This window comes from Mesoplodon bidens (genome assembly GCF_964165515.1).
Source record: "Mesoplodon bidens genome assembly, chromosome: 10".
In the NCBI taxonomy this organism is placed as follows: domain Eukaryota; kingdom Metazoa; phylum Chordata; class Mammalia; order Artiodactyla; family Ziphiidae; genus Mesoplodon; species Mesoplodon bidens.
Genome location: NC_138172.1, coordinates 4,758,188 through 4,783,451, shown reverse-complemented (window position 1 = coordinate 4,783,451; position 25,264 = coordinate 4,758,188). Strand labels below are relative to the sequence as shown.

The window sequence follows — 25,264 nt, the reverse complement described above, 5'->3', positions numbered from 1 at the left end:
TGCGCTGGCTTCTCTTGTTATGGAGCACAGGGCTCTGGGCACATGGGCTCCAATAGTTGTGGCACACGGGCTCTAGAGCGTAGGCTCAGCAGCTGTGGCGCACAGGCTTAGCTGTTCCGCGGCATGAGGGATCTCCCTGGACCAGGGCTCGAACCTGTGTCCCCTGCATTGGCAGGCAGATTCCCAATCACTGCGCCACCAGGGAAGCCCCACATCTTCTTACACTCTATGCAGAAGCAGGTAAGAACTGTCCATAGTGTTCTTAATACTTTTTGCATCATGTACTCTTTGTGAATCTGTTAAAACCTATGAACTCAGTCACTGGAGTGACATACAGGAAATGCATGAATGGACATACTCATGGACATAGTCAGTGTTTTTGATACCATTCCAAATGGTTCATGGATTCCACTAAAGCTTGTCGATAGATGCTATATTAAGAACTCTTGGAAAAGGGAACCCTCATACACTGTTTGTGGGAATGTAAATTGGTGCAACCACTGTGGAAAACAGTATGGAGGTTTCTCAAAAGACTAAAATAAGTAATAATAATAAATAATAGCTACCATTTAAAAAAAAAAAAAACAACCTAAAAAAAGAACTACCATATGACCCAGCAATTCCACTCCTGGGTATCTACCCAAAAAAACCCAAAAAACACTAATTGATAAAGATATATGCACCCCAATGTTCATAGCAGCATTATCTACAATTCCCAAGACACCGAAGCAACCTAAGTGTCCATCAACAGACGAATGGATAAAAAAGATGAGGCAAATATATATCTCTCATTCTTTTTTATGGCTGAGTAGTATTATATATAATGGGAAACTACTCAGCCATAAAAAAACAATGAAACCTTGCCATTTAGAGCAACATGGATGGACCCAGCGGCTATTAATGCTAAGTGAAATAATTCAGAGAAAGACAAATACTGTATGATATCACTTATATTTAGAATCTAAAAAAATACAACAAACTAGTGAATATAACAAAAAAGAAGCAGACTCACAGATGTAGAGAACAAACTAGTGGTTACCAGTGGGGAGAGGGAAGGGGTAGATATTTTATAATAACTATAAATGGAGTATAACCTTTAAAATTTGTGAATCACTATATTATACACCTGTGACTTATGTACTATTTCTGTACATCAAGTATACTTCAATAGAAAAAAAAAAGAACCCTCATTCCTGTCATGACTGAAAAAGAGCTGATCATCATCAATCACTAAGCTATCTTGTTTTCTGCTTTCCCCCATAGGTAACAGTTCTTAGTAAAACTGGGAAACAGAAAGAAAAAAAAAAGCCTGTTCCTTATATTTTCCTTACTGTATGTCATAAGATAATCTACCTCCAAAGCCACAAATGGTCTTTATAAAATGGTCTTCTATTTTGTTTTAATTTTTCTTCATTACCATTATAGAAAAAAAATTATTTTATTCTCCTTGTTTTATCCATCATATACAACTCCACACTGAGGATAATATTAAAACTTATTGAACTGTATGTTTTCCTGCACATGTATAAACATATTGTCTGTTTGTTTGACAAAACTAGGACTGTACTGTTACTACTGAAAAAAAAATTCAGAAGCATCTTGGATGAAAACTTATGAAATTTAAATAATTATCCCAATTTAGCTGGTTTCTATATTCAAAACACGTGCCCCTCCCTTTACACCAGCTTAATTATTAAAATTCTCTGTAAACACATTTAAAAAATAAACTGATATTAAAGTTTTGTATTTACTATTGAAATTGAACATCATGTATTACAAGTTACACTTTTACAGAGAAGGAAACTAAAATTCAAAGAGATTTTCAAACTTGCCCCAAATCACAAAATTGGTATTAGAATTGGGACTAGAACCCCAAATACCCAGATTTCACTACACTGCTTTTCCCATTACATCATGCTTCCTCCTATTGGGTTAGCCCAAAAAGTTGGTTCGTTTTTTTCCGTAAGTGTCTCTAGTAGCACTTAGTTGGCTCTAACTTCATTCAAAACAATTTTGTTAGATTGTATGTGACAGCTGTCATATCAGCGTGCATTTAAAAAAAAACATCAAAATTGGTGAATTTTTGTGTAGCCATTTTAATACTGAAGATGGAAGAAAAAAAGCAACATTTTCTGCATATTATGCTTTATTATTTCAAGAAAGGTAAAACCTCAACTGAAACACACAAAAAAAGATTTGTGCAGTGTATGGAGAAGGTGCTGTGACTGACTGAACGTGTCAAGAGTGGTTTCTGAAGTTTCATGCTGGAGATTTTCTTGCTGGACAATACTCCATGGTCAGGTAGACCAGATGAAGTTGATAGCAATCAAATCGAGACATTAATTGAGATCAACATCATACCGCAGGGGAGATAGCCGACATACTCAAAATATCCAAATCAAGTGCTGAAAATCATTTGCACCAGCTTGATTATGTAAATCGATTCGACGTTTGGGTTTCACATAAGTGAAAAAAACCTTCTTGATGGTATTTCCACATGTGATTCTCTACTGAAACGTAACGAAAACGTTTCATTTTTAAAACAAATTGTGACAGGCAATGAAAAGTGAATATTGTACAATAATGTGGGATGGAAGAGATTGTGGGGCAAGCGAAATGAACCACCACAAACTACACCAAAGGCCAGTCTTCATCCAAAGAAGGTGATGTTGTGTACATGGTGGGATTGGAAGGGAGTCCTCTATTATGAGCTCCTTCTGGAAAACCAAATGATTAATTCCAGCAAGTACTGCTCCCAATTAGACCAACTGAAAGCAGCACTCAACGAAAAGCATCCGGAATTAGTCAACAGAAAACTCGTAATCTTCCATCAGGGTAACGAAAGACTGCATGTTTCTTTGATGACCAGACAAAAACTATTATAGCTTGGCAGGGAAGTTCTGATTCATCTGTCACATTCACCAGACATTGCACCTTTGGATCTCCATTTATCTTGGTTTTTTACAGAATTCTCTTAATGGAAAAAATTTCAATTCCCTGAAAGACTGTAAAAGGCACCTGGAACAGTTCTTTGCTCAAAACGATAAAAAGTTTTGGTAAGATGGAATTATGAAGTTGCCTGAAAAATGGCAGAAGGTAGTGGAACAAAATGGTAAATACGCTGTATGATAAAGTTCTTGTGCTATAATATAGGGACAGTGGTGGCACAAAGGAGGGAAAGATGAACTTTCTGTGGGACAAGAAAAATCTTAAAGTTGGAGTCTTTAAGGCTGGATAGAAATTCTGCAAATGGACAAAAAAGGGGAAGGGCATTCCAGGCAGTAGAAAAACACAAGTTAAAGACACAGAGGCACAAGACAAGTGATGGGCTTCCCTGGTGGCGCAGTGGTTGAGAATCCGCCTGCCGATGCAGGGGACACGGGTTCGTGCCCCGGTCCGGGAAGATCCCACATGCCACGGAGCGGCTGTGCCAGTGAGCCATGGCCGCTGAGCCTACGCGTCCGGAGCCTGTGCTCCGCAACAGGAGAGGCCACAACAGTGAGAGGTCCGCGTACCGCAAAAAAAAAAAAAAAAAAGACACAGAGGCGCAAATCAAGTGATAAGTAAATTTTATAGTTTTTCCACACTAACAAGGCAACATGTTGTAAGCTTGAATATTTTTCAGAATATTTTTTCTTTGTGGAATGGGAATGTAGATTATAAAAAAATTCATTTATTCCGTCTTTCTAAATTGTACATGTTTGTTAACTATTTTGCAATAAACTGCCCAAATGGGTATATATATAGCCCATCATTAACGAATAATAATGTGATAGGTTCTTTCTTTACAGAAGTTATGATTGTTTCAATTGTTGTCTGTCTTTAAAGCAAAGAGAGAAAAATCTATTTTCAAAAAGTTTAGGAAATAACATCTCCAGTTTCAGGATTCCCTATGGCAGTTCAGGCCCCCTGAATGATATGATCGTTCTGTCTTGCAGAAATAAATTTCTTTTGGGAATCCCACAATAGATAACAATAAGATACCTTATTTTATCTACCCAAGAACAGATTAAGTAACTTGTGAAGTTATTTACAAAAGTCCAAGCCACTGTCAATATAAATAACCCTGAAAGTAGTATAATTTATTAAGTAGTAAGATGTTAAAAGATATTGATGATTAAAAAAATTTGAACACCTGGGCTTCCCTGGTGGTACAGTGGTTAAGAATCCGCCTGCCAATGCAGGCGACACGGGTTTGAGCCCTGGTCCGGTAAGATCGCACATGCCGCGGAGCAACTAAGCCTGTGCGCCACAGCTACTGAGCCTGCGCTCTAGAGCCCGCAAGCCACAACTACTGAAGCCCACGTGCCTAGAGCCCGTGCTCCGCAACAAGAGAAGCCACCGTAATGATAAGTCCATGCACCGCAACGAAGAGTAGCCCCTGCTCTCCGCACCTAGAGAAAAGCCAGCGTGAAGCAATGAAGACCTACCGTAGCCAAAAATAAAATAAATTAAAAAAAATTTTTTTGAACACCTAATTGTATTCAATTCCATAACTCATTGTAATGGCTGATTTAAACAGCAGCCAACCATGTCAAATTAACATTTTTATTTTGATGAATTGGACATGGCTCTTTTAAATATGCTAAATTAAGGTTGCCTCCTTTTATTACATCAGCAATGTTTTAGGATTTGCGTTTATTTCTCCCCCCAAAAACCCATGCCGTGCATCACCTGCACTGAATGCATACAAGAGGGAGAAAAGTAAAGGGAGAAGAGAGGGAGGGAGGAAGGGTTTATAATGTGCCTAACTAAGTACCAAACAACCAACATGATTATTGTTTGCTATGTTGCAAAGAACACCCAGCAAGATTATGTATTTGAAATATTTAAACACTATAAAATCAAGTTCTTAAAATGGTTTACAAGGTGTTTCCTGTGCTGGTCCCTGCTTTCCCTCTCCAGACATCTCACATTACTTTCAACTTAACTCCAAATCTCAGCTTAGACTTCTGATCCTTCAGGAAAACCTTCTCTATCAACCCTCAACGACCTCTTTCTCTACCTTACTAATTGATTCTTCCTTAATACACTGTAATTTCCTTGTCTGCATCCCCTTCATCAAAACATAAGCTCCTTAGGGGCAGGGACCCTGGCACCTACTAGGCCAAATATTTATTAAATATTTACTGAATGAATGGCTTAAAAATATAATGACTCTATAAAACTTTAAGTTTCTAAGACATTCTGGATTTCCCTCTCTCTCCCTCAACCATCTCCCTTACCCATAAACTCCCTGATTTTTCCACCTAATTCTACTCGTTCTTCTATTCCACTTTGTGAAAATTAATTTTATTAACTACTTGACAATAACTTATCTCCCACTTATGATTCTTTATAATTTAACATTTTCCAATAAAGTTTCCTGTAAAAATTCAGAAAATACAGTAAAATATAAAGAAAATTTGTTAATAATCTCACCATACAGAAGTAACCACTAATTGTGTTTACATAAATTTTCATCTGGGCCTTTTCTTTATTTTTAATTGTACAAGTAATTTATAAATGCTTAATTGTTGTAACCACTGTTATCAGTTTAACCTTCCTTTAGTATGAATTTATGTATTATTTACTTATAAAAGTACACAGTATTATTTGTAGGCTTGTTTTTAGCTTGGTTTGTTTTTTAACCCAACTAATATCATACCATACATATTATTTGAAACTTCCTTTGCTGTGGTCTGAATGGTTGTGTCCACCCAACATTCTTATGTTGAAATCCTAAAACCCAGTGTGATACTATTAGGAGGTAGGGCCTTTGAGAGGTGCTACAGTCGCCATGTGGAACTAGTGCTCGTATAAAAGACACCCCAGAGCTCCCTAGTCCCTTCCAACATGAGGATACAAAAAACTCTGAGACCCAGAAAAGGGCCTTCACCCAACCACACTGGCACCCAGATCTCAAATGTCTAGCCTCTGGAACTGTGAGATATAAATTATTGTGTTTATAAACGTCTCAGTCTGTGGTACTTGGTTATAACAACCCAAATAAGCTAAGATATCCATTTTTAAAAACTCAATTTACTTAGAAAATTTTGTCAGTACATATGGATCTCCACTATTTAATTGCTACACAGCAGTCCACAGTATAGACAGAACAGTTTATTTATCCATTCTCTTTTTTAATTAATTAATTAATGGCTGCATTGGGTCTTTGTTGCTGCGGGTAGGCTTTCTCTAGTTGTGGCGAGCAGGGCCTACTCTTCGTTGTGGTGCGAGGGCTTCTCATTGCAGTGGCTTCTCTTGTTGCAGAGCACGGGCTCTAGGCGCGCGGGCTCAGTAGTTGTGGCACACAGACTAAGTTGCTCTGCGGCATGTGAGATCTTCCTGGACCAGGGCTCAAACCCATGTCCCCTGTATTGGCAGGTGGATTCTTAACCACTGCGCCATCAGAGAAGCCCCATCCATTTTCTTATAACCATTTAGATTATTTCTACATTTCTGCTAGTACAAACATACTGCCTATACATGCCTGCTTTGGGATGTGTGATTTTTTTTTTCCTCCAGGATAGACACTAAGATAAGATCCGACCTACTGAAGGTCCATTTTTTTGGAAGCCATTCCTGTTCAGTTCACTGTCATTTCTGCTTCTGCATAGCTCACAGTGATAGTTCTTGTACTTTTATATTTGGTATGTAGATCCTGTACTGTTAGTTTTTTATGCATTAAGGTTGTCTTTCATCAAATTAAAAATGAGCACCTTGAAGGATTACATCTCATACTTTCTGTATCCCAGTTGCATAGTATCTTACACATAGTAGACATTCAATTAAATATTTTTCAAATGCCCTGAAAACCATAAAAGAAAACATGGTCTTATCTGATAGGATTACCTTATTTCTTTATTCCAAAATAAAACATTACATAGGATATCACTGCTTTAGATTTCATCTTCTCCATTTACAGACATGAACCTCACAAAGGACAAATCTCCTTCCTCAAGTCCAAAATATTACATTTTTGATTCCCTTTTACCCACATGTCTTATAAAGAGAAACATTATCTGGCAGAATTTATATTTCAAAAAATGATACTAGGGAGAGTGATGTCAGCAAAATGGCAGACTAGGAAAATACAGGCCCTCCTTCCCCTACAGAGACACTGAGTTAACAACAACAGACAGACCAGAATAACCACTGCAAAAACTCTGGAGAACAGTTAAGAAGCTATAGCACCTGGGCTATTGTAAATCCAACACAAGATTCCAATGACAGGGGTAGGAAAATTTGTGATGTTTGGCATACCCATTCATGCCGCTTCCCCTGCAGAGCATAGTGCGGAGCAACCAGCTCTTCCCTTGGGAACACAAACAAAACAGACAATACATCCAATTCTGGCTTGTCTGGGAACTGCCTGAGGGACTGGCTTCTGTCTTAGGTAACTCAGAGCCCTAAGAAAATAGGAACCAGAGTTGCAAGACACTGTAAACAAGATGCAAAAAGCACCTTACAGCTGCAGTTCTGCAGGCAAATCCCAGGGGGAGCTAAGATCAGAAAAGGCTTGAGAGGTCCTAGAAGGAATCCAGTATGCAAAGGCAGGGGTAGGTGACTGTTTTTTCAAATGCCCCAGCAAAAAACCACAAACATATAAAGAAACAGGGAGGTAGGGCCCAATTAAAGGAACAAAATTAAACTCCAGAAACCGACTCTAAAGAAACAATCTATGAGCTGCCTGACAAAGAATTTTAAATAACTGTCATAACAGTCACTTCAATACATGGTATTGGAAAAACTGGACAGTCACATGTAAAAGAATAAAACGGGACCACTAGCACAAAAATTAACCCAAAATGGATTAAAGACTTGAATGTAAGACCTGAAACCATAAAACACCTAGAAGAAAACATAAGCAGTAAGCTTCTTGACGTCAGTCTTGGCAATGATTTTTTGGATTTGACACCAAAAGCAAAGGCAACAAAAGTAAAAAGAAGCAAGTGGGAATACATCAAACTAATAAGCTTCTGCAAAGCAAAGGAGACCATCAACAAAATGAAAAGACAACCTACTGAATGGGAGAAAATATTTGTAAGTCATATATCTGAAAAGGGCTTAATATCCAAAATATATAAAGAACTCATACAACTCAACAACAAAAAATCAAACTGATGAATAAATGGGCAAAGGATATGAACTGACATTTCTCCAAAGATGACAAAAGATAGCCAACAAGCATATGAAAAGATGCTCAACATCACTAATCATCAGGGAAATGCAAATCAAAACCACAATGAGATATTGCCTCATACCTGTTAGGATGGCAACTAACAACAACAACAAAAAAAAAACCCAGAAAACAAGCGTTCACAAGGACGTGGAGAAACGGGAACCCTTGCACACTGATGTAAAATACAAAACAGTGCAACTGCTGTGGAAAAGTGGTATGGCAGTTCCTCAAAAAATTAAAAATACAATTGCCATATGATCCAGCAATCCCACTTCTGGGTATATATGCAAAAGAATTGAAAGCAGGGTCTCGAGACGGTACTTGTACACCCATGTTCATAGCAGCACTATTCACAATAGCCAAGAGGTGGAAGCAAACCAAATATCCAACAGATAAATGGATAAACAAAATGTGGTCTATACACACAAGGGAATATTATTCAGTTTTAAAAAGGAAGGAAATCCTGTAACATGCTACAAGATGGATGAACCTTGAGGACATTATGTTAAGTGAAATAAGCCAGTCAGAAAAAGACAAATACTGTATGATTCCACTTATATGAGGTACCTAGAGTAGTCAAATTCAAACACAAAGTAGAATTGTGGATACCAGTGGCTGAGGGGAGGGAAGAAAGGAAGAGTTTTTAAATGGGTATAGATTTTCAGATTTGCAAGATGAAATGGTTTGGAGATCTATTTCACAACAAAGTGAATATATTTAACACTACTAAATTGTACAGTTAAATAGTAAATTTTGTTATGTGCTTTTACCACAAATTTTTTAAAGTTACACTAATTGTATTTCTGTCTATTTCCAAGTATGCTCTTTGATTCAGCTCTTTTGTTTCCTTAAACCTCTCTCCTTTTCTTACATTTAGGCATGAAGATCAACAAACAGATGTCTTTTTCCAGAAAAATGGAATATTCTCTAAATAACAGGACATTCTCTCCAGATAGAAATGAAGACTTTTGACAATAATACATCACTGCAGGGCTTTAAAGACCTAATACCAAAAAAAAAAAAGGCTTACTAACAAGAATCCAGCTTCTCCTTTCTGATTTGTTCCTTATAGTACCTTATTACTCAGAATCACACAATGTTAAAAAAGAATTCTTTGAAACATAATTTCTTTAGTCCTCATCTAAATTCTATTTTTCATGCATGGCATGTTTTAAAGGCCAATAATTACATTAAAAGTAACTACAACACTAAATGAAATAATTATAATTGTGAGGCTTTGTTCTCTCAGGTGGTACCCCACACAATCATTTACAACGCCCAGAGCATGTGCTAAAATGAACATAACCACAGTCAGAGACAAAGCAACAACTCTTCCCTCACAGACTTAAGAAACATCTCTAGCAGTGAAAAATGACAACACTCGTGAAAGACCCAAACACCACACATGTATGGTCAGCAAACCAAGCAACAAGGTTGCTTATGATTGTTATGTCTTTCTACTGAGGACCATTTTAGCATTATGAAAATGTCATTCTTTATCTTTAGCAATACTTCCTGCCTTAATGTCTAACCTATCTGATATTAACATAGCTTTAACAACAGCTTTCTTTTGGTTAGTGTTTGCATGGTCTTTTTTCTGTCTTTTTACTTCCATCTTGCTATTTGTTTTAAATTTGTCCCATGTGTTCTTTATTCCTTTATTCTTCTTTTCTATTCATCAAGTATTTTTAATATTCCATTTAATCTCTTCTATTAGTTTTTTATGCATTTTTGTGTTATCCTTTTAGTGGTAACCCTGTAAATTATAGGGTTACAGTCTACCTTAACCACCTTCCAAACAAACCAATCCTCCCCCCAGTCCTTTTTGCTATTGTTGTTGTATATTTTATCTCTACAATGTTTTAAACCTGACAGTCATATTATCATTTTAAAGTTCAACTTTTAACTAACTTAAGGAAATACACATAAAGGCTGTATACAGAATAAACAAAATTAAGTGATACTATTCCAGCTAAACTGATATTTGCTGAAATCCTCTACAGATTTGTAGCCTGGCAGCCAGGTACTCAGGGAGTGTGTGTTAGTGCCCAAATTCACAGGCATTGTGTATCTAATTGGCACTCCATGGAATTTATAGCCTCCAGCCTCAGTAGTGTGGAGCTTCTAGAACACCACAGGAACCCTGATGCAACTCTTGGACATAACAGTTATACTGAATAGGGACCTCAACTCTTCCTCTTACTTAGCCTGACATTATCATTTTATCTCATCCTTTCCTCCTACTGGAATATTTCCCAAAATGCTATAGAACAAATTCCGACATTGGACAGAAAGGACTGTTAACTAAACTATTAAGATCTTTTAACTTTGTTATGTTAAATCACATAAAATTACCATTTTTATAGGCTACAACTGCTCAACTATTGGCAATTTCATATGGCTCAAAGTACTATTTAAGTATAAAATATAATGAAAACCACAGTTTGGTTAAACTTAATCTAGATTTCCTTCACCCAAATCAGGACTTGGAAAACTAAGTTTTAATATCCAAATTCAAATTTTAAAAAGATTATTCTGTCTATGACACTCTAGGTCAATGAAAAGAGAATGAAGTTCATGTTTAGCTGTCCAGTAAAAAGAACCTGGGACAGAAGATAACTACAAAATTGCTATAGGAATGCTATTTTTTTAGTGGCTACAGGAAGAAACAAATGGATCCTAGTCTTTTCTACTTTACAAGAGTGGTCCCCTATATTTCAAAAGGCTCTGTATGTGCTGAAAAATAAACTAACCTGGATCACAACCAGTAGAAATGAAATTTTTGCTGATTTCTACTTTGAGAACAAAGAAGACTTCAGAGGGCAAGTCTATATCAAAGTCCCTCACATTTCTGTTGTAATAAAAGCTTCCTTAGAGAGGAATCATGGATTAAACATGAAGAACTGAACATACTTATCTTGGCTTTCTACTCAAATTGAATAACAAAAGGCATATACCCAGAAAGGCACAGCAAACTTGAGAGGAGACACCAGTAAATAAGAGATGTCAATAAAACTCTCTGGGAGTGAAAAAATGATGGTCCGGTAATAAATGACAGCTTTGGGGTTTTCTCCAGTCAGGTAAGTACTTGGCAGGGTAGTGGGTGGTGTGAGGAAACCAACAAGAAGCAAGCCTATTTATGCCAAAAGTATAGAAAGGTCAAGGCTTAGAAGTATCAGGGGCTACTCACAAACAAGGGCATTGGGTTGGGCCTGAAAACAGAAGGACTGGTTATAAGTATTTATAATGAACGCTTAGATCTAGACCAGCAGCTCATTCTCCTAACACACAGGAAGGTGATCTGTCCAGAGTTTTATTTTCTGGCGAAGACTGAAACAAGGGACGAGAAGGATTCTAGACTGAGAGCCTCTAGACACAGCTGAGGGCTGGAATGAGGTACCATTCTAAGGACAGAAGAATTAAACTGATAAATGAGAATTTTAGTCCTCTTCCTCCTAGCGGAAGGCACTAGGCCACAAGGCAGCCAGGCTATTACCACCACCATCATTCATCCACCAGCAAATGCAAAAGTTTGAATAATCTCTCTTGAAAAGGTGACTGTAGAACTGAAGACAAGACCTACAGATACTGACAAGTGGAGAGGTCTGCAATAAAATGGGTCTCTGCCTAATTACTCTATAGTAAAAAACCATCAACCTACAAGCCTTTCACAAAGGAGAGCTTCCCACAACATTTTAATGCCTCCCTCAAATATGAAGACAAAGCCATGGCAAGAAAGATACTTGAGAAAAGCCTGTAACAAAAAAGACAGAGACTAAAACACCCAGGAAAAAAGAAAAAGGGAAAGAAACTCTGAAGAGACAGAGACTATATAGGAAGCAAAAAAAAAAAAAAAAAACTTCGACACAAAAGAAAACATAACCTATAAGAATAGGTTATTATAAAGAAGTTTTCATAGAAGAGAAAAAGCACTTCAAAAATTTAAAACATGATAGAAATAAAATATTTTAATGGAAGTACTGGAAAATAAGTTTCAAGGAAATTTCCCAGAAGTCAGGATAAAAAAGTCAGAAAATAAGGAAACAAAACAAAATAGGAGATCCAACCTCTGACTAAGAAAAAGATAAATGAGGGAGAAAATTAAATAAACAGTACAAATGAACTACAACTGTATGCAATAACATGGATCAACCTTAGAAAAATATTTCTGTGTAAAAAGCAAGTCACAGAAGACTACATAAGCTATAATATCATTTTATAAAGCCCCCAAACAAGTACAACCGAACAGTGTCACATACAATATGTAATTAAGTATTTTTTTTAAAGTAAAGTGAGTGAAATAAAAAATTTTCAACAGTGGGAGAATCCCATACAGTTCCAAGAACATGGTGATGGTAATGTTCTAATGTTCCCATTCTTTTTTTTTTCTTTTGTGGTACACGGGCCTCTCACTGTTGTGGCCTCTCCCGTTGCGGAGCACAGGCTCCGGACGCGCAGGCTCAGCGGCCCTGGCTCACGGGCCCAGCCGCTCCGTGGTATGTGGGATCTTCCTGGACGGGGGCACGAACCTGTGTCCCCTGCATCAGCAGGCGGACTCTCAACCACTGCACCAGCAGGGAAGCCCTAATGTTCCCATTCTTTACGTTACATGGTAGGTTCACAGGTCTTGTGTGTCATAGTACATACGTTTATTTTTATATGAATAAAATATTACATAATAAAAATTTTAAACAAAATCAGCTTTTCTCCCATTAGGTAAATGCTTGGCAGGTTAGTGGGAGGTGTGGTGAAAACAAATTTGGGAGGTTTGATGGAATAGAAATTAATATTGTAAGACAGTTTTCTACAACTACTGTTTCTAGATCCAGTCTTTGAGTTGTCCAGATTGAAAGGACCCACAGTATACAGAGCAAAAAATGCCAGGACTCACACCAAGGCACATCACTGTAAAACTTCAGGAAAACAGAGATAAAGAGAAGACTTTTTAAAACTGCTACCCAGAGGACTGCGAATCAGTATGGCACCAGAAGCTAGTAATACTAGCAGCTAGAAGATAAAGACACAATGCTTTACAAAATTCTAAGGGGAAATTATTTCCAACCTAAAATTCCACACCCAGTCAATGAAGTATTAAATTAAGTATTAGAGTAAAATAAAGAAAATCTGAAATGAGCATAATTTCTGAAAAATGATCTCCTATGCATGCTTTTTCATAAGGCTCCATGGAGAATGTGCTTCATAAAAAGGAATAAGTCAGTAAAGACAACAAAATGAAACCAAGGAAACAGGGATCTTTTATTAACAGAGGAAGGAATTCTGACAAAAGGTGTGTGGTCTTGGACAGCAATCAATTCAGACTATAGGTGAAGTGAGGGCTCCGGGAGGTATAACACCAAGAAAAAGATAAAACAGAAGAACATATGATGCTTTTGAAAGTATTGAGAGAAGATTTATAGTTCTTACAGAATCTGGAGATGACCCAATTACAGCTATAAAGAACAATAAACATCGAAGCAATTAACTCCATAGACAACAAAAAATTGTATAAAAAGGGAAATGTAATCATATACTACAAGGTTAAGGTGTAAAAAATTTACATTGACACAATGTAAACAATATATTGAAATTTAACTAAAATCTTAGTAAGATGTGGGCAGGAGAGAGAAGCTAAATCATCATCTTCATCATAGGAAATCAACAGATGTTATCTAAAACAGAAAAAAATAGAGTTAAGCATATTCCAGAATAAAAGTTTAAATATGGTTGCCTGCGGAAAGTGGGAAATAGGATCAAGAGTTCCAGTTATTAGAACCTTGTACAGCATGGCTGTTTGATAAACATAAAAATTAAAATAAATTTTCCTTGGGTTAGATATGCTGAAGAAAATACTTGTTTGTGAGAGCTCTGAGAACCTGAAAGATGGCAGTAAATGAGTCTATGGATACGTCTTCACAAAAAACGTTAAGGGAATTTCCTAGTGATCCAGTGGTTAGGACTATGCTCTCTCACTCCAAGGGCCCAGGGTTCGATCCCTGGTCAGGGAACTGAAATCCCACAAGCCACATGGAGCAGCCAAAAAAAAAAAAAGTAAAATAGCAGATTCGCAAGCAAGTAAAATATTTTATACTTCTGTGTTGAAAAGCAGAAGTCTGTGACTTCTAAATTCTTGGTTTCAACAATTCTCTGAAGGACCAAAGACACAAACACATATTGAAATAAAATTAATTTTTTAAACATCATTTGTTCCTGTAGCTTATTGTTGGTCTAAAGTCACAATTCAGTCTTCCTTTATCAGAATGCTTTTCAGTGCTTCCAGCTGTGATTTTAAAAATGGTACTAGGACAATACTGAATTGTGAAGCCACAGACAGTGAATGACAAGAGATGCAAACTAACAGGAAGAAAAAAATCACAAGGGTACAAATCTTAAAGAAGAGAGATAAAAGACAGTATCTATAGAAAAATATATAATTAAAACATTCAAATTAAACAAAAAAGAATGGCTTTTGTTATTTTTCACATTGAACATATGATATTGTGATTTATAATACACATCTATTTTGGTCTTGTGTCCATGGTTCCTAGATCGTGGCTCCCAAGACTCTTGGAATTCCTAAGGGGTAAAAGCAATGGGAGCGTCTTGTTATAATATGTGGTGTTTTGTCCTCAGTTCCTAAAATAGCTTCAGAGTATAAAGGTGAAATGGGTGTCTTATTATTCATAACAAGTCCCTTTCAACTACACCTGAATTTGTGCTAATGAGGTGACTTTTATAAAGTCCCCAGGTAACCCATGGATGGCGGCTAGTTACCAGGGGACCCAAACCATGTGATTAGAGGGTTGGAACTTTCAGTCCACCCCATCCCACCCAACCCAACCCAACCCCTACCCCAGGGAAGGAAAGAGGGACTAGAGATTACACTCAGTCACCAGAGGCCAACGATTTAATCTATCATGCCCATGTAATGAAGCTTCCATAAATATCCCTGAACCATTGGATTTGGAGAGCTTCCAGGTTGGTGAACACACGGAGGTCCTGGGAGAGGGCAGGGAAGCTCTAAGTCTCATCCCACATACCTTCCCCTATGCATCTCTTCCATCTGGCTGTTCCTAAGTTACATCCTTTTGTAATAAAGCTGTAGTGTAGTAAGTAAAATATTTTCTCAAGTTCTTTTATCCGTTCTAGTAAATTAATCAAACCCAAGGAGTGGGTCATGAGAAGGTTCTAGAACCAGCTGGTCAGAAGCACAGGTGACAACCTGGATTTGTGATTGGCGACTAAAGAGGAATGGGAGGCAGCCTTGTGGGACTTAGCCCTTGACCTGTGGGATCTGATGCTATCCTCAGATAGTGTCAGAATTGCATTAAGTTGTAGGACACCCAGCTAGTGCTGCAGAGAATTGCTTGGTGTGTGTGGGGAAACCCTACACATTTGGTAACCAACAGTGAAGTGTTCCGTATGAATAGTAAAGGAGAGACACATAGTAATGTTTTTTCCTTTATACAAACATCAATGTCTTTTTTTAAACCTCATTTTTAGGTAAATCCCACTAAAAGAGTAAAAAATAACTACCCAGTAAAGTTAGTCTGGGTGTGACAAACTGTGTCTCATCTAAATGAGGAAACTGATTTATTTTATTCAATTAATTTTATTTAGTAAAACACTAGAGCCACAAATCCTCATAATGATGAAAACAAGATGTAAAAGTCGATGGACCTAGAGTCTGTCATACAGAGTGAAGTAAGTCAGACAGAGAAAAACAAAAACCGTATGCTAACACACAGATATGGAATTTAAAAAAACGGTACTGATGAACCTAGTGGCAGGGCAGGAATAAAGATGCAGATGTAGAGAACGGACTTGACACGGAGGGGAGAGGGGGAAGCTGGGACAAAGGGAGAGAGTAGCATTGACATATATACACTACCAAATGTAAAATGGATGGCTAGTGGGAAGCTACTACATAGCACAGGGAGATCAGCTTGATGCTTTGTGACAACCTAGAGGGGTGGGATAGGGAGGGCGGGAGGGAGGCTCAAGAGGGAGGGGATATGGGGATATATGTATACATATAGCTGATTCACTTTGTTGTACAGCAGAAACTAATACAACATTGTAAAGCAATTATACTCCAATGAAGATTAAAAAAAAGATGTAAAAAAGTCAAGCTTATCTTGATCTCTGTACCAACCTACAAACCTCTGTACCCTAATGCAACAGAAGATAATGAGATAGAACTGTAAGCAGACAACAAGGAATACATATCACAAACTAGTAGGTAGACCCAAGGCAGGTAATTTATACTGTGGCCTAAATTCTTCTCAGCTATAATCAGGTCATAAACCTTTATTCCCCTTCTTACAAAGCTAAACTTCTGATAATTAGAAAATAGACTGAATTCTATCTTTATGCAAAGAAACTTAAGCAAGGTCACCTTATACCCTAAGGCCCTCTGAGTAAACATTCCTAGGAAGAATATATTAATCTCACACATATTTATCTGCTTAAACTTAATTTGATTCTATGTTCAGTGTAACTCATCACAAATCATGTAAAGACAATGTATGATAACCAAGGAATATGGAAAATGGAAGAAACCTTATCAAAGAAACATTTCAAGTCATAACAATCGCACTTAACAGTAACAAAATGGGGTAGATTATTTTCTTCAGCTGTTTTGCATTCTTGCAGCAGACAACAGTTCCAAGGAGTAGAAAACTTGGACCCTGTTCTTTTGCTAGAAGAATGTACAGTTGTGACCTGAACCATCTACAATCATTGAAAACAAGTCTAAAGTTGTTGGAAAGCCTGTGGTGAGCTTAAGCCAGAAAGCAATGTTTAAGATATTCTAGTCCTAAGGTGGTTATTTAAATGTGCATTTGCATAACTGCTTAACAGGAGACTTTTACTAATAAACCAAGAGTATGCTCCCTAAGATTGTATATGTTCTAATAAGTCTCTATTATGGTAAAGTCCTAGAAAACATTTTCCACAGAGCATCCATATGGGGGAGGTTATATACCAATCTTCAGTTCCTCTGAAGCACTAGTCCACTATTAAACTTCTTATAAAGAAATGCTCAGAAATAAATAGATCAGAATTAGAGCTCTATTTCACTCTTACGGCCTTTCATTCATTTCGTGATTTTTACATTGCTAAGAGAAAAATGCTGTTGAGATGCAAATCTTCTCAATAAATACAGGATCAGCCATTATGAAAAAAAATCTCAAGTTTTGGTGATTCCAGTATCACTTTTAGATTCACTGGTGCAGAAGGGCTTTTGCCTCTGTGTTAACAATGAGAGAGAACAGGGTATTATATAAACCAGGAAAGAAGAAAACCACCACCACAACAGAAAAACTTCAGCAGGTACTCTATAGCACTGCAGTCACATTCACAATACTCAAATCAAGATATGTATAGTGAAGAAGTTGTAGGTTTATTGCTGACTTACCTTTGTTAGTTGGATTTCACAAACTAACCATCCCCTCACCAAAAACAAAAAAAGGGAGTTTAGGGAGAAGCTAAGGTTTTTAAGGTGATAGAATTTTGAGGTTTAAAAGATGAAGCTGTTCAAGTTCTACTGCAGAACAGACTAACTTTAATGAAATAGTACTTATATATGTTACACGGAATTTAACAAATCAAAAACATATTTACTAAGCCATCTGTGATACTATACACTTTAAAATATTTGCTCATCTATTCTAAACTTGTTTTCATTTTTCTCTCTTTGATATAATGAAGCAGAGTAAATGATAAAGTCCATTGTTGGAATCCCTTGTTGCTTATATATTTACTCTCCCATTTAGTCAGGCTATAGGCTTGAAAGATACCTTAATACTTTTTCCTACGTAGAGATGGCTTGAGAATCAGAAACCTTCAAATTTCTAAAGCTGACAGCAGAAGAGCTAAGCAGAGGTTTGGATGAAGTGCAACAACTTCCTAGCATACTCCTGAGCCACTTCTTCATTCACAGCCTAACTTCCCCGCAGTGTTTTAAATTTAAGTGCTCAACCTATGAATTCCTATCTATAGTCCCAGAATCTTAGAAGAAATATTAGAAGTCATTTCGTCCAACTCTCAATTGGAGTCATGGATTTTTCCTACAACATGCATGATGTGTGGTTCTCCAGCCTTTGCCTCATCACCCCAAGGCAGCCTACCTCAAAACTGGACAGTTGTATTGTAAAATTTGTTCTTATATTGTACTAGTGTCATATTTCTAAGACAAGTACAAATGATTTTCATATTATCAAAAAATTCTTTAGAGGGAAATTATCCTGACTTTTAATTTTGGTCTAAATACAGGATACATGCACCACAGTGTGTATACAAGACAAGCAATGAGTCATGGAAAGAAAACATTATAACTTTCATTTATATTTTTTATTCATCCTTTTCATATCTATTTTTGTGTTATATGAGATACATAATATATAGGAACAATTATATAAAATATTAAAATACATAAAATATAAAAACATTAGAGATACACTAAAAGGTGTGGGTGAGCAAAATAATTTGGAGGCCACTACTCTAGACTGTTAATGAACTTTCCGTTATTTTTTTTAAAAATTAGGTCATAGGAGGCCTATCTATATGATTATGAATTTTCAATAGATATTAAATACTCATAAACAGTGTACCACCAACCATGTATAAATAAATGTTCAGCATCAGACCTTAAGGGCACCCAAATAATCTTCCAAAATATCAAAATAATAAAGTGACTTTCTTGGCAAAAGAGTGCAGAACTAGTGGCAAAGAAATGGACTATCCAACTCTCCATCAAGCTTACACCATGTATGTGGCAATTGTGTACAGGTACACATACACTCATACATACGTACAAACATACACACACGCCCAGAGGGGGCGTGTGAGGATATCTTTCATTATCCCTCCAACCTAAATCTAAAAATTCAAACTAAGTTGACTGAATTTATCTACCTTTAAAGGCCTAAGCTGGATTCTCCAAAATCTTAATACTGGAAGTGATCCTCAGAACATATCAAGTCCATTTCAATTAACATTGAAAATACTGTTATCCTTGAAATTAGTTTTCAAGTACATTACTGTTTAGAGCACACTCTCAAAATGCTTTATTATAGCACACTATCAGAATGCTTTATTATTTGTTCATGTTGTCATAAGTAGTATTCTAAAAAGAAGGCAAGGGAATGATGAATGAGTCTTTGGAAAATCACTATATCCAGCACCTTTAGAAAGGCGAGCACATTTAAATTAAATTAGGTTTTCAGGGCTTCCCTGGTGGCGCAGTGGTTGAGAGTCCGCCTGCCGATGCAGGGGACACGGGCTCGTGCCCCGGTCCGGGAAGCTCCCACATGCCGCGGTGCGGCTGGGACCGTGAGCCATGGCCGCTGAGCCTGCGCGTCTGGAGCCTGTGCTCCACAACGGGAGAGGCCACAACAGTGAGAGGCCCGCGTACCGCAAAAAAAAAAAAAAAAAAAAGAAAAAAAAATTAGGTTTTCAAAGCACATTGTCTACTTTCTGTTATTTAAAACCAAAACAACCTTATTGACCAAAGTAAAAATCCTGAAGTTATTTACCAACCACAGGGTCTCTGCAAAAGTTCAGAATTTGTGCCAACATTTGTTAAAAATTAGCTCCAAAACCAGGTTGGTAATTAAAAATAAGACTTTGGGATTATTATTAGGGTTAACCAAGAAAATTATGTTTAAAATACACTGCAGCCAGTAAGAATCACTAGTACAATGCAGAAGAATTAGCAATTTCATTAAACAATACTCTCAGCAGTACCAGAAGGTACCAACAGAGGGCCTCTAGAAATAGTGGTAGTAAAGCTTTCTAAAAACATCTTTCCCAGCTAAGCCAGGGAATGAATTAATTCCCTGGTACTGATATTTGCTAAAAAGAAAGTTTAAGTTCAAATTAAATTGTCAACAACTGATTAAGACTCTAGCTCAGAAATTAAATCTGGGAATTTCTCTTAAACTAAAAAAATTCACCCCCAAACCAGGAAAGCAATATTCAAATGTCAAATACTGCTTTCCAGATTACAACTTTGCACTGTAGGATCAAATTTTTCTAACAGTTAAAACAGAAGTGCCAGCTCTTCAGAACATTATTTTTTTAAAAAACTATGTGACGTCTAAGAAGATCATAAAATCACAAATATGGTGGAAAAGCAACATTTGCTATCTTACTATCCACTATCCTGAAAATAAGTAAATTGCTAACAAGAATTTCTTCCTCTTAGGGCCCTACAGACCCAGACCAATCCATATCATCACTTCTGATTTTCTGAGAGATACTTTATTACAATTTCAGAGGCTGAAATTTCTATTATTTTGAGTTGGGAATTTTTTTTTTTAAGACAAAACAAAAAGTTCACTAGAAAAGTCTTCTAACATTCTCAAAATTACTGAGCATCTATATTTTTAAAGCACTATCTACAAAATTTTCAACTGCTCTGAATTAAATTCTATGATTTTCCCCAGGTAAAAATCAAAGATGATATGAAAAATAAGTCAAACTGCAAAAAGGAAAAACAGCTTCAAAATAGAGTTGTCTATATTAAAAGAAGCATATAAGACCTTAGAATTAGAAAAGCAATAGCTAAGCTCTAGTCACCACTGTAACCGTATCTGGACATTGTACTTTGTTCTGGAGACCATCATTTAAGAATTACTGAAGAACTAGAACAACCAAGAGTTGATGGACCAGTGTGACTAAATATTCAAAATTACAATGTGAAAGAACACCCTAGTGCTTGCTTCAGCAGCACATATACTAAAATTGGAACACAGAGTACAGTAACATGGCCCCTGAACAAGGATGACATTCAAATTCGTGAAGCGCTCCATATTTTTCATGGGGCTCTAGGGTCCTTAGTGAATTGTTTAAACCACAAATTTAAATCTGTGACTGCCAAGAATCTTCCTGATTTGGAGTTTCCTGGTGGAACCCAGGGAGATTCCAAATTCATTTGGCATCCCAGAATCTCATAGCTAGAAGGCCATTCTTTAGGTCAGTTTTCTCTTTGAGCTATCTGCTCCAGGCCTTACTGATGGCTACAAGATTTTTCTTGGCAAGACCCACAGCAGTAAAGGGTAGTGGTCAAAAGCATGACTTTTGGAGCTAGAAAGACTTGGTTCTGATATCCAATAAACTTCTTACCAGTTGTGTGAACTTGACAATCACTTCAACCTCAATTTTTTGTTTCCTCACTTATGATATAGAGATAACTTCACAGTACAGTGTTTGCGAGGATTCACTACTGCATTCTACACTTAGAATGCTTGGATAAATAAATATTTGTTGAATTAAAAAATAAAAAAGTCAGGAGCCTGTGCTCCGCAACGGGAGGGGCCACAGCAGTGAGAGGCCCGCGTACCGCAAATAAATAAATAAATAAATAAATAAGAAAGACAGAAAGACAGAAAGACAGAAAGACAGAAAGACAGAAAGAAAGAAAGAAAGAAAGAAAGAAAGAAAGAAAGAATATCCCAAGGACTAGGGATTATTAGCCTCGAGAAGGGACTATTCAGAGAGAACACACTGCGAAAGCAATTCATACCTGCAGAGACAGTACACATTCTGATTGGCCCTAACTGGAGAAATACAAGGAACCAGATTTCGGTTTAACATGTTAGATTTGCCTAACAGAGGCATCCACAAGTAGAATGGGCTTTTCTGGGAGCCCAGACAACCACCTGGGGAGAATGTTACCAAGCTTAATGACTGCAGAAGTACCCCCCAATTTAAGATGTTGTGTTAATTCAAGGCTCAAAAAGAGAAGTAGAACTTTCTTAGGACAATGCTCCAGCACTCTTGCCTTACCTCTCCAGATGGCTATAGAAACTTGGCAGGGCAGGGGATGACAAGAAAAACACACAATTAAAAATAATCATTGCTACTAACTGCCATGTTACCTGCCACCAGTCAGATTACCTGGAGGCAAAGATAAATCAGTCAATTACTTCTCATTTCCTACTTTTTTTTTTTTGCATTACGTGGGCCTCTCACTGTTGTGGCCTCTCCCGTTGCGGAGCACAGGCTCCGGACGCACAGGCTCAGCGGCCATGGCTCACGGGCCCAGCCGCTCCGCGGCATGTGGGATCCTCCTGGACCGGGGCATGAACCCGCGTCCCCTGCATCGGCAGGCAGACTCTCAACCACTGCGCCACCAGGGAAGCCCCTCATTTCCTACTTTTAAAACAGGGGAGGTTAATAAGACTGTGGTTACTTTTGGACTTTGAGCAATTTCACTATGGCCTTTTGACATAGATATGAAAATGAGAAACACTTCTTTCTTTTAGTTAAATTTCTACTTTATTCATTTCTAATATAAGAGTTGATTATCAGACTTCAAATCTTGTTTTAATTTAATCGTTAAGACGAACTGTTTAATTTTTTTCTTTAGGTGTTTCAGGAAAATTAGTCTACTTAGATGTATCTTCCAACTGGTTGGGAGGTTACCAATTTTTTGGCAGTCTAGAGCCTTCTAAGATTTTCTACACTCTTTGCCTTTATATTATACTCTTCACACTAAGTAAATGATAACAAACTTACAATATTAAGGCACCTGTGCTTAGCAGAGTCGAGCAAAAGACTTAGACTCAGCCATGTACTAGCTCACTAGTCTTAGGCAAATTTAAAATTTTCCCTAAGCCCTACTTACCTCATTTGTAACAAAGGAGATCAGACCTACCTCAAAAAGCTGACATGCAACTTAAATTACATGTGGATGTGTAATTTAAATTACACCAGACACTCAAAAAGCTGAGTATGATCCCATACAATGATACTGAAACAAAGTCACTTCCATAAAACATTCTTGCAAAGACTACTACCAACTACGTGGAAAAGATTCTCAATTATCAAATGAGTCATTAAAACTCAGTATTCTTGGGCTTCCCTGGTGGCGCAGTGGTTAAGAATCCTCCTGCCAATGCAGGGGACATGGGTTCGAGCCCTGGTCCGGGAAGATCCCACATGCCGCAGAGCAACTAAGCCCATGAGCCACAACTACTGAGCCCGTGTGCTGCAACTACTGAAGCCCGTAGGCCTAAAGCCTGTGCTCCAGAACAAGAGAAGCCACCACAATGAGAAGCCCGTGCACTACAACACAGAGTAGCCCCCACTCGCCACAACTAGAGAAAGCTCAGGTGCAGCAACGAAGACCCAACGCAGCAAACAAAAAACAAACAAACAAAAAAAAAACCCTCAGTATTCTCAGGGCAGGTTTCTTGGTATCTTAAGGCCATAAGAAAGATGATAAAGGATAGTTCTCACCTTCATCCCTTAACTATAATTCTGCAAATTATGTTATGGTTAATATGAGACTTTAAGTATGAACTCTCTTTTCCACCCCAGTCTCAACCTCACAATGCAGAAATAGCTCCATGGAGGCTATTTAACTGCCTATCTAACTAAATAGAAGAGGCCTTATTTTACATACTATATATAACTAATACACTTTTCCTTATTATTTTATTTAGATATCTGAGAGTCCAGAATGTCATTGCTCATATTTTAATTATGAACAGTATTAAAATAACTCTAGGGAATCATTACAGTATTCTATTTCCATTGTTACTGTAAAAGATGACAAGTTATTTAAAAGTATTAACATAAGAAACCAAACAAGGGTATGGTTGAAATCAGCCTTTGTCACTGCTCTTAGATTTCTGCCCTCATTCAAAAAGCTTATCTAAGTTACCAATATTTGGAAAAAGGAAAAACTTTTTTGTCCCCTACTTGAAAGAACTGGTGTTCTTCGATTCTTTGACATAGTCAACAGGATAAAGAGGCGAGAATGCTGAACACAGAATCAGAAGGAACCCAGGGATCTGGTCCTGATATCACTCATAACTTAGCTGCGTTACCTCAGGCAGGTTTTAACATTTTTGGACCTGTAAAGTGAGGAGCTTGATTAGGATTAGCCCAAAAGCTGAACAGTCTCTGAGTCTTTGCTAATCACCTGGCAATAGCCAGTGATCTTTTGACTGAAAATCATTTGTGTTGCAAGGGACTCATTTTGTAACCGAAGGTTTCTAAATTCTTAGCTTCCTTGTTATTACAATATCGAAATCTGTGTCACGGCTCCTCACTCTAGTAAGACGTTACCGTGATAAAATAAAATGTAATTGTCAGTTCTTAATAAATATTTGACTTGATCTTGGGCTGAAGATATGAATATTTTTATAATATATAAACCAATAAATCCTTGCTAATCCTTTTTACAAAGGGATTTGTCATAATATTAATTTTTGAAATCAAACATATTTTATATATTTTAAATGATTCTATTTAGGAAAAAAGATGTTTTCAAAGTCTAACTATACATAAAATGAGAGACACAAATTAATGCATAATAAATATACGCTGACCCTGAAGTATGAAAGCTCAAAAGTGAAATCCGGTCTGCTCCTACTGACTGACAAGATCACAGGACATAAGGAGGTAACATCAAAATAAGTCAATTTTTAACAAACACTTACTAAAGCCCAATATTATGCTAACTGGCCAAAGTTGTCTACCTTTCTTTAGATAAAATGCTGTACTATGATCGCGGAAGAAAAACCAATCTGTTCTAGTGATTATCTTCTATAATACATGATCCTGGTCTGTCCTTCTGCCTATTTATTTACCTATAAGTCTTCGGAAGCTAACAGTCCCAAGACAAATCCTTGTATCAGTGTTCTGGATAAACAGAAGAGTAGTGGACTTTGAGTGCTAAAATTCTCCCCCACTCCTAAGATTCAAGGCTATTGGTAAAGTACTCAAATCCCTTGTGAATAAAAGGGGAAAGCAGAAGTTAAGTCACATACTACAATACATCCCTTTACAGGTCTAATTACTCTAAAGACTCTATATATTTTGCAATATAAAGGAAAAGGAGGTTAAATTTAACTTAAAGAGTGAACTTGACTTTGCATTATGTTGAGCGTTCTCACAAAAGCTGCTGCTTGGAACAGAAGGAATACAACTCAGATTTAAAAAACAAAACCAAACAAAACTTGAGGAGGCATCCCTATGATGACAACTGTGCATGATAAACTTAGCAAGGTCAAGAACATCCTATCTATACCTTCAATTCCACTCTTAGGACAACCATATTAAAAGTCAACGTAGGGGCTTCCCTGGTGG

The 25,264-nt window shown here is 37.1% G+C and overlaps 1 protein-coding gene across 3 annotated transcripts in view; it reads right to left on the bottom strand.

Moving 5' to 3' along the window:
* TMCC1 (transmembrane and coiled-coil domain family 1) overlaps nt 1-25,264 on the bottom strand; it is a 221,000-nt gene that overhangs the window by 114,652 nt on the left and 81,084 nt on the right. The window lies entirely within an intron of this gene.